Source organism: Myotis nattereri (genome assembly GCF_964212035.1).
Source record: "Myotis nattereri genome assembly, chromosome: 15".
Classification (NCBI taxonomy): domain Eukaryota; kingdom Metazoa; phylum Chordata; class Mammalia; order Chiroptera; family Vespertilionidae; genus Myotis; species Myotis nattereri.
The window spans coordinates 42,014,386-42,030,294 of NC_138090.1; the positions used below are offsets into that span (position 1 = coordinate 42,014,386).

Below are 15,909 nucleotides of genomic sequence, written 5' to 3' on the forward strand. Positions count from 1 at the left end.
ACGCACACGTCTCGAGGGTCCCATGTGCCCACTTGGTCCACTCGGAGCCGCCGCGCGGGTAACAAAGCGCCCGGTGGCTGCGGCTGCTGAGCCGAGCCCGCGCGGCGCGCACCCGCGCTCTCCTCCTCCTCTCCTCCCCCCAAACCCCTGGTCTGGGTACCACGGGAAGCCCCATCCTCCGCCCTGCACTGCCGCGCCCCTGCTGGCAGGGGGCGAGAGCCACATGCCCTCCCCAGACCCCGGCCGACTTTCCTCTGGCCCAGGGTCCCTTCCTCCTCGGCCCCCCTCTCCCTCCTCTCCCTCCCCAGCCGCTGTGCCTGGCACAGGGGAGGTGCTCAGTGCCCGGGTGCTGCCTCCCTCCCCGCTGTTCTCCTCTCCCCTACCTGCCCTCGCCCCTGGGTCCCCCCCTAGCCCCACTGTGACTCTCCGGTCCCTGCTCTCACCCCAGCCTGCCCCAGCCTGCCTCCCCTAAGCTCCGTCTTTTTGTCCTGCTCCCCTTTTCCCAAGTCTTATTCTCCACTTCCCACGCTCCCTTTATCTCTTGCTGTCTCTGTCTTGTATCTCTGGCCACCGGGAAGCCTCTTCCAGTCTGTCTCCTTCTCACCATCTCTCTCCGCCTCCGAGGTTTCTCCTGTCTTGTCTCTTGCGGCCTCTGTCCCCATCTCTCCGTCTCTCTGTGTGTTTCTCTGCACCACTTTGGCCCTCTGACTCGCCCTCTTTGCTGTCTGCCTGTCTCTGAGTTCCTCACTATCTCTGCAGTTATTTTTGTCTCTTTTTCTGTCTGTGTCCCTCTTTGCACATTTCTTTCTGTCTGTTTCTTAGGTTCTCGCTCAGAATCCCCATGTCTCGCTATGTTTCTGTCTACCTTTCACTGATCACCTGTCCCCTTGTCTGTCTCTGTCACTCTGTGTGCCCTTCTCCCTGCCTCTGTCGTAGCCTCTGTGTCTTTTGGTCTCTGCCGGCGTCTTTCTGGCTCTGGGCCCCTCTCCCCGTGGCTGTTTCTTTATGTCTCTCTGACTCAGCCCCTGTCTCTCCTGTGCCTGTCTCTGTCTGCGGGCAGCTCTTTCTCTGATTCTTGCATGCCTGTCTCTCCTGTCTCTGTCTCTCTGACTCTCTGTCTCTCCTGTCTCTGTCTCTCTGACTCTCTGTCTCTCCTGTCTCTGTCTTTGTCTCTGACTCTCTGTCTCTCCTGTCTGTGTCTTCTCTGCAACTTCCCTCTTGCTGGCTCCTCGTCTCTTTCGCTGCCCATGGGCCTCTTCTCCTTGTCTCTGTGGCTCTTGGTGCCTCTCCCTGCTTTTGTGTCCCTCTCTGCTGCTCTCCACCCCGCGCCCTCGCCCCCAGCCCCGCTGTGCGTGTGCCCGTATGCTTCTGTGTCTCTGTCACCTCTGTCTCTGTTAGTCTCTCCTGCTTCCCCGTCCCCTGTACCCGCTCTCTCCCCTCTCCCTTTCCTCCTGTCTCTGTGCTTCTGGTGAACCTTCGAGCCTCTGGGTCTGAGGGCCTCTCCCTGTTTTTGAGTTCCACACTGCCCCCCCGGCCCCCCCCGCCACTGTCCCTGTCCCTGTGTCTGTCCCTGTCCCTGTGTCTGTGTATCTCTGCATGTCTCTGTCTCAGGCGTCTCTTTGTATCTTCCCCTGCTTGTGTCCTCTGTGCTCCCTGCCCTCTCCCTCTCCTTTTCTCTCTGTTTCTGGAGGTCTCTGGGTGTCTCAGAGTCTCTGGCCTCAGGGTCTCTCCCTGCCATTGAATCCCCTCTGCTCCCCGCCCCCTCTGTCTCCCCTCCGTCTCCCCTCCGTGTCTCTGTGTCTCTCTGTGTCTCTGTGGTCTCTGGGCTTCTCCTTGTCTGGGTGCCCTTCTCTAATCCCAGCTCCTCTCCCCTCTCTGTCACTATGTCTGTCTGTTTCAGCGTCTCTCTCAGTGTCTCTGTGTCTCTCTGTCTCTGTGTATCTCTGTGTCTCTGTGGGTCTCGGGCCTCTCCCTGCCTCCGTGTCCCCTGCGCTCCCCGCCCTCTCCCTCTCCCTCTCTCCCCCCCTCGCTCTCTCGCTCGCGCTCTCTCTCTCTGAGCATCCTTGGGCCCGGGGTTGCCATGGGGACAAGGTGGGAGCCGGGGATGGCGCGCGCCTGGGCTCGCGCCGGCAGCTCAGGCGAAGAGCAGCGGCCAGAGCAGCGCCAGCAGCAGGCAGCGAGCGGGCGCGGGAGCGGGAGCGGGAGCGGGGGTAGCGTTGGCGGCGGCGGCTCCTCCTCGGCCATCCCCTCGGAGCCGTGCAGCTGACGCGCATGGCGAAGACAGCGGCGCCTACCGATGGGAGCAGCGGTAAGGCAAGGCAGCGCGGCGCAGCCGGGCGGGCGGGCGGGCGGCGGGCAGCCTCCTCCTCTCAGCTCGCCTGCGCGCCGCCCGCCCGCCCTCCCTTCCTCCCTCTCCCCTCGCAGCCCCTGCCCGCCCGCCCGCGCCGCGCTCGTCCTTCCATTTAAAAATCTTTAAAACTTTGCATATTAATATCTGCGCTTTGCATAATCTGACCCGCGCTTTATTGATTGCAAGAAGCTTAATGCAGCCGGCTCGGCCTATTGCAGAGAGCTCTCCGGGCGGGAGCCGGGCGGGCGCCGCTCGCTCCGCACCGCGCTCCGGCTGCCCGCCGCCGCCGCGGCCCCGGCCCTCTCGCCTCTCTCCCGGCGCCCGGCGTCGGGGTTTTGCCCCCTGGCTGGGTATTTCTATTATTTGGGGGCAAGAGGGGGTCGGCTTGCTGTCGGTGGCAGCGAGAGAACCAAAGGAGAGATGTGTGATGGTGGTGGAGGTGGGGGGGTTAGGGATGGGAAGAAATAAGGACGGAGGGAGAAGGCGGAGAGAAAAAGGGGAGAAGGGGCCGGAGGCTGGGGAAAGGAGAGGCGCAGAGAGGCAGCAGGGAGAGGAGAGAGCAAGGCGACCGAGGACAGAACTGAAAGGACGGAGGAGCGAGCGGAGACCGAAGAGAAAGGAGCGAGGCGAGAGGAGCGCAGACTAGAGAAAGAGCCGACGGCCGGCGCGGGCGAAGGAGACCGGGCGGTGGGCGTTTGTCGCTGCCGCTCCCAGGCCAAGAAAATAAAGAAAAGGGGCAAGAAAAAAAAAAAACCCACTAAAAAGACGAAAACAAAACACGTCGAAGCCTGAGCCACCATATACAAAAAGAGCGGGCGCAGAGAAGAGGCGAGGCGGCTGCAGCGCAGGCTGGCTCCGCGCTCCGGAGAGGCTCCGGGGGCTGGGCGGGATCCCCGTTTGGGGGCCTGCATTTTGGGAAGGGGCGACTGTGGAGAAAATAAAGCCAGAGGGGGTCAAGGCTGGTGATGGTGCCGCCTGCCCCCCCCTTTCCTGGGGGCTGTGGGGGCCGGCTTAGTGTGATGATGGTGACAATAATGGTTGGTGAGGCTGCTGAGCTCCGGAGCAAGCAGCGTAGATGGGGGGCGGGGGGGGGGGCGGTAAGAGGGTGTAGGGAACTAGGAGAGACTGAGGGGGTGGGAACGAGGAGCCAGAGAAAGAAACGGGGTGTCTTGGGCTGCTGGAGGGTGGAAGGTGGGAAGAAGGAGCAGCAGGAATGGGGCACAGAGAGGTGGGCCGTGGAGCTCCAGGGTCCGGAGTGATGTTGGGGATCCAGGGCGCGCCCCTCAGCTCTCTGGGCAAAGTCTGTAACTTGGGGGACCCTCAGCGGCGTCCTCCTGCCTCTTTACTCCCTTCTCTTTTCTCCTCCTCCTGTCCTTTCTCGCCTCCTTTTTCTCCGTCTCCTTTCGGGTTTCTTTTCCTCCTCATTTTCCAGTTTTTCTGTCTCTTCCTGCTCTCAATAAAACCTCCCCCTGCCCAGTTTTTCTTTTTTAAAAGCCTCCCTTCTCTCTACCCTTCCCTTTCTTTTTCTCTCTTTTCCTCCCCCCTTTCTTTTATTCTCCCTCCCTGCCACTCATTCCTCCGTCTCCCCCTCCGTTCTGTCCTCTCCCTCAGTTCCATTTATTCATCACTTTCGTAGCGCTGGCTTTGAACAGTGTACCAGGGAGAGGGGCTCCATGCAAAGATAAGAATGTCTAAGTTCCCCTCAGCCACACCTCAGTGTATTTCTACTCTCTTTTCCCTGTTGGGGGCTTGGGTCTGCCCTGGGGGTTCCAGTGCCACCCCCTATTTCCTCTGGCCTCCTAGCCAAGTCCAGCTGGATGCTCACTGGGGCTATGGGAGGGGGAGGGGAAGACCTTAAGTGAGGGCTCATGGCTATGGACTCAGCCCCACTGAGAAAGAAGGGTGTGGACAGAGGAGAAAATGACATGGATGACTCCTGGGAAGTGAAAAGGGAAGGAAATTGGGGTCAGGGTCCACGTGAGAGGGTCCTCAGAGCGTTGGAGGCCCAGATAAAAAACCCTACGAGAAAGCCTCTGATCGGCTGACCACTCCCCGCTTTATCCCTCCCTCCGGGGGCCTGTGGAGTTGGGGAGTAGGTCTGCGTTTAGAGAGAGACCCAATGAACTGCTTCACTTGGTAGCTTTCAGTCTCTGGCCGTACTGTCAGGTAGATTTGCCCCCCTTGTTCGGGGTACAGGGGAGAGCGTAGCATCAATGCGCGGTGTGCACAGAGTCCACCATGGCGGCCGTGCGCGTGTGCACGAGGCCTGTGTGACTGGCGAGCCGTGTTCAGGACGGACGGACTGTGCACAGGGCTTGGGCGCTTTGGCAGAGTGAGGAGCCGAAGGTGTGGAGTCAGGACATGTGTGCTCAATGTGGGGCTGGGTACTGGGGTCCCCCTTGTAGGGAATACGTGTGCAGCAGGGAGTTCGTGTGTATTCATACTGGTCCTTCCCTTGTCTGGATGTTCACGGGCTCCTCGCTACATGCACACTTGGCAGGCACTCTTTGGCTCTGTGTGTGGCAGGCATCCACGCGTGTGCAGGTCTGTGAGCCATGTCTGGGTCGGTGGCGGGTGTGTGAGCCTGGATGTGCAGCGCGGGTAGAGTAGAGGCGCTGCGTGCATGCACTCAGTCTGAACGTGGTGTGTGCCCATGAGGGTACACATTAAATAAAGCCACATATGTGAAAGTACCGTTTCTGCATAGAGCTATTGTTACTGTTGTTGGTCTTGTTCGCGTTAGGTGTCCCCGTGTGTCCTGGGTCAGAGGGAGGTGGGCTTGTGCAGCGGGGCCTGTGTGCAGTGGTGAGATGTGCACAGAGGTCGCAGGTGCATGGCGGGCTTGGCGGCATGCTTGCACGGCAACCTTGAAGCTGGGTTCAAGAAACGAAACCTTCTGCGGCTCTTCCCTAGTAACAGAGCGTCCCATGCCAGGGCCACAGGCAGGATCTCCAATTGCTAGTAACACAATTCTGCGTCTGCCCCCTGGTTTCTGGACAATGCTGGACAGAGGCCCATTTGTGCTCATTGGAGAGGTCCAGATCCCCATCTCCCTTAGGCTACTGGCCAGCCTTCTGGCTGGTTGCTATGCTATCTTCGGGGGTTTGGGTTGCCTCACTTCCCTTTGCCAGTCTTTACAGGGAAAATGAGGTGTCTGTGGCAGGGGCCATGGTAGGGAAAGAACTCAGCCACAGTGAGAGAGAGAGAGCTAGAGAGAGAGAAAAAGAGAGAGAGAGAGGGAGAGAGAGATTAGCCTATACATCCTAAACAGCATGCTGGCTAGATTTTCTCCCAGTGGGTCCATCGGTGGCCACCCCAGGCCATTTTCATTCTGATTCATACACACTGACTCCCGAATGCAGGAGCCATAGGCTAGTATCCCTCCCCACCAATGTAACAATCCATCTAAGAGCCTAACTCATGACCTCACTGGATAGAGCTTGTCAGGGTCCTGGTGCATAATCCCAGTGCGTGGGGATGACCCCGGAAGGGGGACAGATGGCCATGCCGGGGCTGCTTGGACCTTGATGGGTGCAAGGGAACAGTTTCCCTGTCTGGCATGTGCTGGTTAATTTCCAGTGTGGTTCCCGCTCCCCCCCCCCGCCCCCCCGCCAGGTTTGAAATGGTTGAGGAACTGGGTGTGGAGAATTGTTGGAGGAGAGAGTGGGTGTGGGGTCTCCTTAGATTGGGGTCTGTTTTTTCTTCTAAATATATCTCACTTGTCATTTCCCCCTTGGGCCCAACACCTCCTGATCTAATAATAATAATGAGGCCGCCGCTGCCCCTAACATCCGCCTCGCTCTCACAGCAACCCTGATGGTGCCCTCTTCACAGAGGAGGTTTGAGGTCCACGTGGTTCTCCCAGCCCATAAGCCACCAAGCAGTGCTAGGGTCGAGGTCTCAGGACTCCTGGTACTGAGCTTGAGCTTGGTCTGTCCTCCGACGTCTGTCCCCCTTCCCTTGGCTGCCCCAGCCCCATGTCCTTCCTCTGGCTCTGCCCCTTCCCCCTTCTTACCTGCCCCCTGAGGTGTCCATCCACAGACCTGTCTTCCAGGACCTGCCAGGCGGATGGATGCCTTCGTGGCTCAGTGAGGGCTTGAGGACCTGGGTCTCGCTTTGTATCCTGAAGGGAAAGCCGCAACCGTGCGAGCGAGGTTGAGAGCTCACCCTGTCGGTGACATTTTGGGGCTGGGCCTGTTCAAAGGCAGGCTGTGGATGAACTTACCCCCCCCCCCCCCGCCTCCCCCAAGCCTGCCGGGAAGCCTGGTGCTGCTCAGCCCCTTCCCAGAGGCAGGTGGTGGCCCCCAGAGGCAGGTGCACCGTCCCTCACCCCCACAGCCCCCCTCCAGGAGATGCTCTCTGGGAGCAGGCCGCTTTCCCAGCTCTGACACAGCAGAGGAGGCTGGGGGCGCTGGCCCCACACCCCAGGTCCCGCGTTCAGTAGGTGTTTGTGGAGTGGAGTGAGTCACCGAGCTCATGGAGTACAGCTTGTTCCCTGAGGCAATCAGGCCCGTAGTGGCCTGAGCGCTCCTTACCTGAAAACAATCGCTAGGCACCCACCTCGCACGGGAAATGGATCCCACCCCAACTTTAGACAGGAATCTGGGCGCCTGCAGCACAAAGGGGCTTCAGGGCCATTGGGAATCTGGAGGAGGAGGGAGGCATGCGTTTAAACCGGGAAGTGGGTCTTTGAGGACGCTCAGGCCTTGTGGAAAGGGAGATGGGGGGTGGGCAGGAAGATGGCTGAGCCCAGCAGGAAGGAAGCTGCCCAGGTGGGGGTATGGCCCCAGCAGAGGTGGGCACCAGGGCTGCTTGTGGAGGCTCTGAGAAGTTTGGACTTGATCTGGCCAGCCTCTGGGAGCTATCCCGAGTGTAATCGCTCACACACATGTGCATCTCGTGACACTGTGCCTTGGACAGCGTGGACTAGCATGTGAGCATGAGTGCATGTGTGCAAGCACACGCAGAGCCCTGCACCCCGATGTCTTCTCAGACACAGTCGCCCCGCCCCCAGAAACCAACAAGGGGAACTTTTGCCCTCGTCTCCAGGATCCTACACTGTTCAGGGCTGTGGCCCACACACCAAAGTGTGAGAGCAGGCTGGGGACCCTCCCCCACTGGGTGCGGACTCATGTGGCGTTCACAGGCTTAATCCGCCGCAGTGAGGCCAGGGAGGCAGCATCTGTCACTTTCACAAACACAGGCACAGGAGTCGGAGAGACACAGTCCACTGGCTCACAAACCCTCGCGAAGCAGATGCCTGTACCAAACAGCCCCCATGCCCAAGACAGAGCGCGTCTCATGGGCTTCCACACCGAGCCCAGACCTAGACACGGAGTCGCTCCCTGCATTAAAGCACACACAAGTGCACTCGCACGCACACGAGGTGCAGCTCAGCCCATCAGCCTAACGCCCCATACACAGCCACACTCTCAGACACTCTTGGACTTTAAGCACAGCTGCTGATATCCTAACCCCTTGTTCTCACACACACATAGCATACACACTCTCTTTTGACTTAAAACACAGCTGTAGCCATCCTACCAGCCAAACACATATGCCTACAAGAGGACTCAAACATACACACACGCACACACGCACACACACACACACAGCCTCGCGATCCACCAGAACCACTGTGGTCAGCGGTCATTGAAAAATGACAGCCTGAGTAGTGTGTGGGGGTGGAGGGTTACCCTGAGGCATGGGCTGCAGGTCACACAACAGGGGACAGCGGACTCCCTTGAGGAGAGGGTCAGGCAGACCCTGAAAGGGCTCCATTGGTCCGGACGGTTCTGCCAGGTAAGGGAGATTCAACAAACGCAGGCCAGAGGCGGGAGCCAGCTAATGGCCGAGGCCGCCGATGGCCGAGATGGCTGGTCAGTGAGGAGGGGAGGCTCAACAATTGATGTGACTCGGGGCTGGACAAATGATGGTGTATTTGGCTGGAGCCGCTGGGGTCCACGGCCGTTCTCGCCTCGGTGGGGAGAGGGCCAGAGCGGACGAGGGGCACAGGGTGGGTTTCCCAGCCTGGCTCCTCCACGCATCTTGCCTGGTGTGTGTGCCTTGGAGTCTTTGTATGTGTGGTGTGTGTGTGTGTTTGTGTGTGTACATGTTCACCCATAAAGTGCTCAGGACCTTTCTCACTGGGCCCTGTGCACCTTTGTGTCAAGCGTGTGTGTGTGTGTGATGTGTGTGTGTGTGTGTGTGTGTGTACCGAGTGTGTAAGGACCTTTCTTATTGTGAGATGCTATTCACTTTTGCGTGCTTGCATTTTATTTTATTTTTCCATTGGGAAGAGGTTAGGGTGAGGAAAGAGGGATGAGTCTGGCTTTGGTCGCCCAGCGCTCTACGTATCTGGTGGCCCATGAAGCCGTCTTTGTGCATCTGCTTGAGCCTCTGCCGGGGCATCGGCGGGCGTGGGCTGTGTGCTTGCCGGCGCCAGAGTTTGTCCACAACAGCATCTCCCTCTGAACGTGGCTGTGGGTGGGGTGGGCCAGACCAAATGAGGGCCCATCTCCCTGCATCTCATCATCCCTCTGGAGGGGGGTCACACATCCCATGCCGGGCCTGGCTGGGACCCAGCAGCACAGCAGTGAGACACCCTCCTCCTCCTCCCCCATGACCTTTGAGCACAGCAGCCCCAAATACATATTTATCAGAGGGGCTGTGGGGACCAGCCCCTCCCCCACCACTCCCCTCAGGGCCCAGGCTGCCTGGCTGCGGAGAAATTAACCTTGTGACACAGGAGCTCGCTGACACCCCGGCCCCCTCCCCGTCCGCACGGCATATATGAGCACGGGTGGGTATGTGATCGAGAGATAGAATAGGTACTCACCAGACTGGGGAGGCAGCCGCTGCCCAGGGAAGAGAGACACACAGGTATACACATGTTTATGTCACCCGTCTCTCTCTCTCTCTCTCTCTCACACACACACACACACACACACACACACACACACAGTCTCTAAACTACAGAGGCTACATAAGTCGTGAACAGATAAGAAAATTTGAAATAGATGTACGTGCAGACATATGCAGTGGTTCTGAAACAGACACACGCACAGATTTCCAAACACGTGATAGATATGTGTACCATGGATCCTGAGAGCCAGTGCATGTGCTCTCGGTCAGAGATTCTCTGAGAAAACGTGTAGGAACTAAAGCCTGAAGACCCACACCACATCTCCAGAGACGCTCCGAGGGGCAGATTTGGAAGCAAGCGTAGCACAGACTCACACAGGCATGCCAGGCCAGACGTCTACGCCTGCACGCAGGTACTGAGACTCACAGGGCAGGACAGATACCAAAACGCCAGGATGCTCCTCGTGTGGAGATTTTTTTTTTTTAACAAAATCGTTCAAACACAGATGCTGAAACACAGCAGCACTCAGCTTACACGCCCATGTGTGGGCACGGCCGCGTTCAGAGGCCCCACGGGAAGCCGCTCAGGGTGACCAGAAGGAGTAGCGCGTCCCCCACTTAGAGCAAAATGAAAATGGGTAGCTGCTCAACTTTGAAATGTGCACAGAATGAATTCACTCATCACACGGGGGCTGAGCGCCACTGAGCCAGGCCCAGCGTAGACGTTGGAAAACGGTGACTTACAGGCAGACCTGGGCCTCGCCCGCCAGGAGATCCGAGCCAGTCGGATGGGCGCTGACCGTACCTCCGTGTGTACTTAGTTCTAAACGGTGGTAACATCCGGGAAGGAAAGGAACAAGGGGCTGTGGGAGGGGAGCCTGGGGGAACCCCGTTTAGGTTGGAGGGTCAGGTGTAACACCTCTGAGGAAGTGACATTTAAGCTGAGCGTTAAATACAACACGCAGTTTCTACATGTACACACCCCCGCCTCCTGAGACCCACCAAGGCCACACAGGCAGGAACAGCACGGGACACGGACCCCCGGACCCAGCCTGCTTGCCTCAGCCCTCCTCTGGAAAGCTCTTCTGGCGGGCATGGGGCCCTGGGCTGGGGCCCAGACGTCTGGGCTCTGACAGAGGTGCACGTGGTGTGCTGCTGCCACAGGAGCAGGGAGGCCGAGCTGCCTGGGAGAAGGTAGCCTGAGAAGTGTGGGCAGGGTCCCGAGGCAAAGGGGGCGGGGGTCAGAGGGGCTTCCCAAACAGAAGCACTTCCTGTCACAGGCACGGGGTGTGAGCAAGTGTGGATGTCACTGGACCAGCAGGTGTGCTCAGGGAGGGTGAGAGACGAGGCTTGACATCGTGGGGAAGGGCCAGGAGGCACAGAAGGGTGTGAGGAGGGACTCCACAGGGCTGAGCTGGGCACTAAGTCAGGGGTCCCTTGGAGTCTGGTGTGGAGGGGGGACTGCGGGGACGGGGGCGGGGATGCCCTGGCCATCCACTGTGGTAACCCTGGAGAGGCCTGGCCAGGGAGGGGACAGGCCGCCTTCCCCTTGCTCCCAACCCATCTCTTGGCCACTGAGCAGAATAGGACATGCTACAACTTGCCCCACGTGGAGATTAGCTGGGAGCTGGAGGTCCAGGGCTACCACCCCTTTAGTGACCTTTGACATTCTATTATTTTCGGAGGCCCGTAGCCAGGCCTGAGCTGGGTGCCAAGCACATGGATAAGCCACACCCTTCCCGGCCCCAGAGGAGCCCCCAGTCTGGGGAGTTGACCCTGACCAAGCCCTGACAGGGACTGCAAGGGTTTGTGGAAGGCTTCTTGAGCTTATTCTTAGAGAATGAATGGATCAGAAGGCCCCACAGGGTGCGTGGGGAAGGAGTGAGGATGGAGCCTGGTTTTGGAAGATGAAACCAGCCTTCATCTGCCACAATGAGAAAGCCTGCCATTCCTCCATCACACTTGGAACAACTTCCTTTCCGAGAAGCCCTGCGTGAGCTGGTGCCCGCCTGCCCGTTCAATTTCCAGTCCTTCCCTCCTGACTTCGGAAGCCCAAGCCCCTTCTTGCTCTTTCTAAAACACACCAACCTTGTTCCTGCCTCAGGGCCTTTGCACCTGCTGTTCTCTTTACCGGGAAAGCTCTTGCCCTCATACTTCATTTGTGCTGCTACTCAAAACCTGCCTTCCCTAGCAGGGCTGTCCTGATCTATTTTCCCTTCACCTGGTCTATTTTCCTCCTTAGCTCTTAGGTATACATTCTTATCTATTGCATCTCTTCCTCCATTAGAAGGTCAACCCCATGAAGGAAAGGACTTTGTCTGGTTCATGGCTGTCTCCCCAGGGCCGGAAAGGTGCTCAGCACACGAGAAGTGCTCTATCTTTGTCAGGTGGACAGGAGCTGCCGGGTCCCCTGGCATCCTGTTGCCCAACATAATGGCGGAGCTGGACGCTGTGCCCTGCACGGTGGAGGGATCTCAGTTGCTGGGGACGTGCTGTAGGGGCGTCGGTAAGACAGGCTACCTCCTGCCTGTGCCTCGAAGCAACCAGACTACAAACTCATCATCCGGGGTCTGTGTGCTCCCCTCCGACTCCCTCACAAAGCTCCCCTCACCCCAGCCAACTCATCCTGGCCCCCCATCATCACATCTGCTCACCCCCATTGCTGCCTTTTCTCTCCCCCCTCCCCCCAGCCATGAGGAAGGGGAGAGCCCAGGCTGTGGAGTCACACACACCTGCTTGGAGTCCTGTCCTGGTTGTGTGGCTGTGGGCAAGTCACATCCTCCTCTTAAGCGTCAGCATTCCCCCTCGGCAAGACAGGGTTTGGTGGGATGAAGAGTGACTGCGTGTGTGATGATGATACTACGAATAACAGATATTTATTGAGCACTTGCCAGGTGTTAGGGCTGGGTGCTTTGAACTTTTTTTTTTTTTCATTAAAAAGAAATGGAGGAACGCGCGCCCCCCCCCCTCCCCAGCATGGCACGTCCCTAGAGTGTCAGGCCTGGGGCGCAGGTGCTGAGTCACAAAGGGGGCATAGCCCGTCTGCACAGAGCTTCCTGTTTCAGCGTGTGCTGTACACACACGTGCCCGGGACCGCTCCAGGCAGCGGGGCCTGTGCTGTGCTCAGCCCGTCAGCAGAGGCCCCAGGGAGAGTGTGGAGGTCCCTGAGGCAGAACTTTCAGATGAGAGCCCAGCCCCAGCGGCCGAATCCCCCTTTCCTAACCCAGTGGAGACCTTCATCCTTCATATCTGGATTGTAGGGCCTGCACAGGGCCTAGCCTAGAACTGACCTCAGGAAATGCTTACTGACCGACTGAATGAATGAATGAACGAATGAATGAACAAAGGAACACATTTAGCCAGATGTTTCCTTGCATTTGCTCACCTCAAGACCCCTTACCAGGATGTACCTTCTCCTTTCCCCTCCCACTGGACTCCCTCCTGCCCCGCTCACATCCTACTCACATACAGCATTTGTGGCTCATACACTTGATATCCTTTCTGTCACTCATTGCCCTTTCTGTGTCAGGCCTGCTGCTGAGTTCGTTATCACCATGGTCCCATTGACTCCTCACACCAGCACTGAGGCGGGCGCTATCATCTCCATGTTACGTGTGAGCAAACTGAGGCTCAGAGAGGAGAAGGGACTTGCCCAGGGTCACACAGCGAGGTGGGCGCAGCATGGCGTTTTGACGGCCACAGAAGCGAGTTCTCTCATGCATCCTCTGGCCTGCACGCACCCTCGCTCTCGCAGTTTCTCCCCTTCCCGGCAGTGGGATGGCATGAAACAGGAGCCAGGAGCCCCGGCTTGGGGCCCAGCTCGGTCCCAACCAGTGTGACTTTGAGAAAGTCCTTTCCCTCCCTCTGGGGCGTGGCTTTCCCTCCAGCTGTTGCTCCTGTCTGGGACCCTCAGCGAGTTTCCTGAAGAGGGGACAGGGCAGAGAATTCGGCCTGGTCCTACCCTGCCTGTTCCAATGGAGGAGACGCCAGAGGAACAGCCTTTCTCCGCTCAGCACTTCAGATCCACGCACATCCCAGGCCTCTGGGCTTGGACACGGGACACAGGATACAGGACAGGCCCGGCTGGGAACGGGACGGGGGACAGAGAAGCACCACGCACTGTGCACCCACCGGGCGCCTCGCCACAGTCCTGCCGCCGCGGGGTCAATTAGCCCCACTTTTTGTAATTACAAACAAAGGTTAACCAGTGTGATATTTTCTCATTGCAAAAAAAATGCAGATATTTGGAGGAGATGAGGATAAAACCTACCATGGCAAACCAGTTAAATGCAACAAAAATTAACTTCTAGATAGCTTTTTCTCACACGGCAGTATGCCTGCGAATTTACCCAAAGAGCAAATTAAAATTCAGGTGTCGGGGGCCAAACACAGAATTCTGACTTCTGCTTTAAATGTTTTTCCTTTGGGGAAAAAAGTGTGTGTGTGTGTGTGTGTGATAAAAATGGGATCATATGCCATATGCCAGTTTATGTCCTGACTTTTTTTCCTTCCTAACAATGGATTAGGAACATCACTCCCTTGTCAATGAATGTGTTTCGAGCATATTTTCTGCACCTCCGCAGCCCTCCCTTATGCGGCTGCTGCACCATCACTTATCGTACCAGACCCCTGTCATGGGGCCCCGAGGCTGCTCCCTGTTACAAGTATCCCCAGTTAGCAGGTGAGGACACTGAGGCCCCCAGAAGTCCCTCATCTGTGTGAAAAGCTAAGGCACCATCCAAGGGGACCTAGGGGTGGAGAGGGTGCTGGCGATGGCTCCCAGCCTCACTCAGGGAGGGGCCCCGGGTGCAGGGAGGGGCTTAGGTAGAAGCCCCCAGACAGAAGACCCCTGATCAGTCACGCGGGGTGGGGGGGCTGGCGCATGAGGAGGAGACCACCCTCTTCCAGGCCCCCAGCCCCAGGCAGGCTGCGGCCTGAGCACCGCCCGTCAGGCTCCCCCAGCCCCGTCACGGCCTCCCTCCCTGAGCCCACTCACCGCCTGCTCCTTCCTTGCCAGCTTATCAATAGGTTAAGTGGTCAGGTCAGGGATATTGACCATTTGATTAGGACCTTGTCAGATCAATCTCTGGCGCATCTCATGGGCCTCCTCCCCTGCACACACCCAGCCTTGCTCTTCCGTGCAGGGAGCAGGTGGCCTTGGACGACTCTGCCTGCCCCCCTCAGCACCCCAGAACCCGGAGCCTTCAGCAAGTTCAGAGAAGGGGAGAGCCAGCCTTGTCCTCATCACCTCCCAGCCTGGTCCTGCCAGGTCAGGAGCCCAGGGTGCCACCTCCAGTTTCGCCCCTGCCTTGCTCACCCTGCCCGCACCCCCAGCTCTGTGGGGGCTCCTTTCGGTCCTATGTCTAGGTGCCATGTTCCACACCCCCCCTTGCATCCCTCTCTCTTCCTTGACGTCATTAGGTCTTCCTTGTTCTGCATGCCATGCCCCTCAGAGTCCAGTCAGATGGTTCTGCCTCTCTTGGCTGTGTGACCTTGGGCAAGTGACTTCACCTCTCTGAGCCTCCATTTCCTCATCTGTATCTTGGGGATGATATTCACCAGCTGGCTGTGAGGATTCTGTGAGATCGCACCTGCAGAGCCACTACCCACACCCATTGCTCAGGATGCGTTGGCCATTCTCACTAAGGGCTACTCTGCTGGACTGGTTGTGGGGGCAGCCACTCCGTCCGTTTGTCCCTGCGTGGAGGTGTCTGTGGGCAGCCTGTGTCTGTGGGGCCAGGGGGCACTGTCACCCTCAGGCCTGTCTTAGGCCCCAGCGTGGGGCCATACCGTGTGCTGATGGATGCTGGGAACCCCCAACCCACTCTCCACGAGCCCACAGTCTGGCAGGCAAGTAGCAGACAGACCCCAGGACACAGCAAACCATTGTAGCAGCTGCGAGGAGAGCTGAGGGGCCAGGTCCAAAGGCTGAGCTTTCTTTCTTTCTCTAGTGAATATACTTGGAGAATCTTCCCCTTCTCTGTGATACAGCTGCAAGGAACGTAGATTCGGAGTTAGAGAAATCGGGGCTCAAGTCCAGGCCCCTCTCCTTTCTGTGTGGGCCACTGTGGGCCAGCTGCTTCCCCGGTCTGTCCCTCGGAGTCCCCATCTGTGAAATGGGGAGACGGCATCTTCTAAACAGCCCCCACTCCCACCTCCTCTCCTCTCAGGCACTGGGCCAGCTCCCGCAGGGCTGCCTCTTCCCTGGAGACGTTCTCTGCTTGGGAGCAGGGTCTACCAGAGGCATACGGGCCGGGCCGGGCCAGGAGACGAGACCAGACGAGACAAGGCGAGGAGAACCCGAGGCAGATGGTGTGGGGGGGTGCTGCCTGAAGAGACAGCGGGGGTCCCTGCTGGAGGGGGAGCCCCAGCATGGGCGCTGCCCCCGGAAAGACCCCATCCCTAAGGCGTGTCTGACTCCTGCCCTCCGAGGCCCAGGGATTCCCTGCCGCCCGCCATCACTTACACCAATATTGACGGTTAATGCCGTGTCGCCACCGTGTTCAACACTCGGCGCGGCTAATTGTTTTGACTGGGAATCGGCAAGGCGATTAAACGCCATCGATTTTGCCCTGCGCGCTGCATCGATTTTTAAATTTCCTATTGATCCCGGCCCTAAATCTCCTTAACCAAGACCTCACCGTGGAGATGACAGCCGCTGATTAGCTCCGGGGAGGGGTGGGGGGCAGCCCCTC

At 58.4% G+C, this 15,909-nt stretch overlaps 1 protein-coding gene across 2 annotated transcripts in view; it reads left to right on the forward strand.

Moving 5' to 3' along the window:
• Nucleotides 1–2,102: 2,102 nt before the first annotated feature.
• POU2F2 (POU class 2 homeobox 2) overlaps nucleotides 2,103–15,909 on the forward strand; it is a 74,264-nt gene continuing 60,457 nt past the window's right edge. The window contains exon 1 of one of the 2 annotated variants that reach the window (XM_081108135.1): nucleotides 2,103–2,308. The gene's annotated coding sequence lies outside the window, so the exon portion shown is untranslated. The remainder of the gene's footprint in view (nucleotides 2,309–15,909) is intronic. The other variant, XM_081108136.1, reaches the window with a different exon arrangement.